The 2,378-nt window shown below is 33.1% G+C and overlaps 1 long non-coding RNA gene across 1 annotated transcript; it reads left to right on the forward strand.

The window, feature by feature from the left end:
• Nucleotides 1-389: 389 nt before the first annotated feature.
• On the forward strand, nucleotides 390-1,711 carry LOC118489095. The gene is made up of 2 exons (XR_004886184.1): nucleotides 390-787; nucleotides 1,508-1,711. It is a non-coding gene; the product is annotated as an uncharacterized LOC118489095 (long non-coding RNA).
• Nucleotides 1,712-2,378: the final 667 nt, after the last annotated feature.

Genomic DNA, 2,378 nt, shown 5'->3' on the forward strand with positions numbered 1-2,378 from the left:
AAATATAATATTTATAAGTTTAACCCATTTAACCGAATTAATTAAACTTATCTAACTTAAAAATAATAATCTAACCGATATAATAAAAGAAACCATATGTGGGACACATTGCACTCTATTGGTTGATCTCGATTATTTTTTCCCACCTAAATAAATAGATATTGTAACTGTTAATTAATTTGAAGTTATCCATATAGGGTAGGGTTCTATAGTGAACACCTTCCCAAGAGTAAACTGTGTGAACTTATATGGACTGTTGATCTTCATCATCTTAAGATTATAAGGGAATGGCATGATCGTAATTCTTGGATTAATTTTATATATTTAATTAAATAAATATAAAAGGATATTATTGTACATATACAATTAACAAATATGGAATCTCTCCTAAAAACGTGCACCTTCAATTCTTTTTCCATATCTAGCATTATCTTTTCCAATTTTATGTTATTATCAAATAAAAGAAGGCAGAGAGATAAAGCATGCGATGAAGAAGAATACAGGGTGTCGACCAAGAACAGTCGTTGCTGACATCAAGGAAAAGCAGAGGAGGACCTTCGAAGCTAGCAAATCGCCGGAATACTCAAATCAAATCAAATCCCTTATTTGTTTCTCTCCTTCTCGGTCAAAGAACACAGACGACTAAAATAGGGTGCCGCCGACGAAGAAGAAAGCTACCGTCGACATTGTCGTGCGATGAAGAAAAGTAAAGTCCGTCGACGAAGAACACTCATTGCCGTCACCATCGTCTTCGCCGGAATCCGAAACGGATTATCAAGCAACCAAGGTACACCGATGTCATCCCCGTGTTTATTTGATTTGTCGTCAATACCAATAGTGGGGTTGGGTTTAGTTTCTTGTTTGAGGCAGGTGTACACATGTGTATTCCGATTATTGGTATTGTTTTTTCGGGAAAATGTGATGAAGATTGTACACTGGGTTGTACACATATGTACAGGGTGTTTTATGTTTATTATGCTGTGTTTGAGGCGGGTGTACACATATGCATTCCGATGATTGGTTTTGTTTTTTTGGGAAAATATGATGAAGATTGTACACTGGGTTGTACACATATGTACAAGGTGTTTATGTTTATTAGGTTGTGTTTGAGGCGGGTGTACACATGTGTATTCTGATGATTGGTTTTGTTTTTTGGAAAAACAATGTGATGAAGATTTTACACTGGGTTGTACACATATGTACATAGTTTTTCAGGTTTATTATGCTCTGTTTAAGGCGGGTGTACACATGTGTATTCCGATTATTGGTATTGTTTATTAGGGAAAATGTGATGAAGATTGTACACTGGGTTGTACACATATGTACAGTGTGTTTTTTTGTTTATTATGCTATGTTTGAGGCAGGTGTACACATGTGTATTTCGATTGTACACTGGGTTGTACCTCACTGTAGTTATTTGTTGATTACCAAAATCAAAGGATTAGTTTGATGCATGTTTTTTTTTTGTTATATTAGTATTTGATGATTGTAATCTTTTGTTCTTCAGACCATTATCAAAGACTGTGAGGTTCAATGTGCTGAGAGTGATTCCAGCTGGATCTGCAAGTGCTGGGAACAAAGCATTTACAGGCATATAAACGTCCAGCACTTTTGCTTGATAATGTAGAAGTTTTTTAGAAAAAAACGTTGTTTTATTGAGATTATTATGCTGTTTTTGACTTGTCTTTTTTTATAATTATGTTAAAAAGTTCATTTGCTTTTGAATTTTATGGTTTCTTTGAGATGATCTTTTGGACTAACGGGTTAGGTTTTGTTAGTTGTATTTTAATTATTAATATATTAAATTAATTAGTAGTAATTGCCAAGTTCTTTTAAATAACAAATTTACAACAAATAGATAAAAGTTTCTAAGCTGATTTTCTTAAAATGCCGATTGGACCGAAAAAAAAAAACTTTCAAAATCCAAGAACACTATTCTAGAGTCCAAACTCATAAGATGCATATGCACATATTCCATATCACGAAAATATCTTAATTTGTTGTAACTGATTTGATATTTACGATTAGGATTTAAAAAATAGATTTGGTAACTGATTTGAATTATTAATATAATGATTTAAAGTTAATTTTATTGTATAATTACAATCCTACCCTTGTTAAATGAATTGATCAGTTCACGCGGTTCACTCTAGGAAATTTGTTCACGTTTGAACCTAAACCTATATATATATATATATATATATAATATAGGGTCGGGATTTAGAGAAAACGGTAGAAAGTGTGAGAACGGTGAGAACGCTTATTGATCGTCCGATCAAAACAATCTATGAACTAGATTGGCGCGGTGGCATTTTAGTAAATAACACCAATTTTATTACGTGGACGCGCGTCATTAAGGGTAAAAGCGTCTTTACACC

The sequence above is a fragment of the Helianthus annuus genome, chromosome 17, assembly GCF_002127325.2.
Source record: "Helianthus annuus cultivar XRQ/B chromosome 17, HanXRQr2.0-SUNRISE, whole genome shotgun sequence".
NCBI lineage: Eukaryota > Viridiplantae > Streptophyta > Magnoliopsida > Asterales > Asteraceae > Helianthus > Helianthus annuus.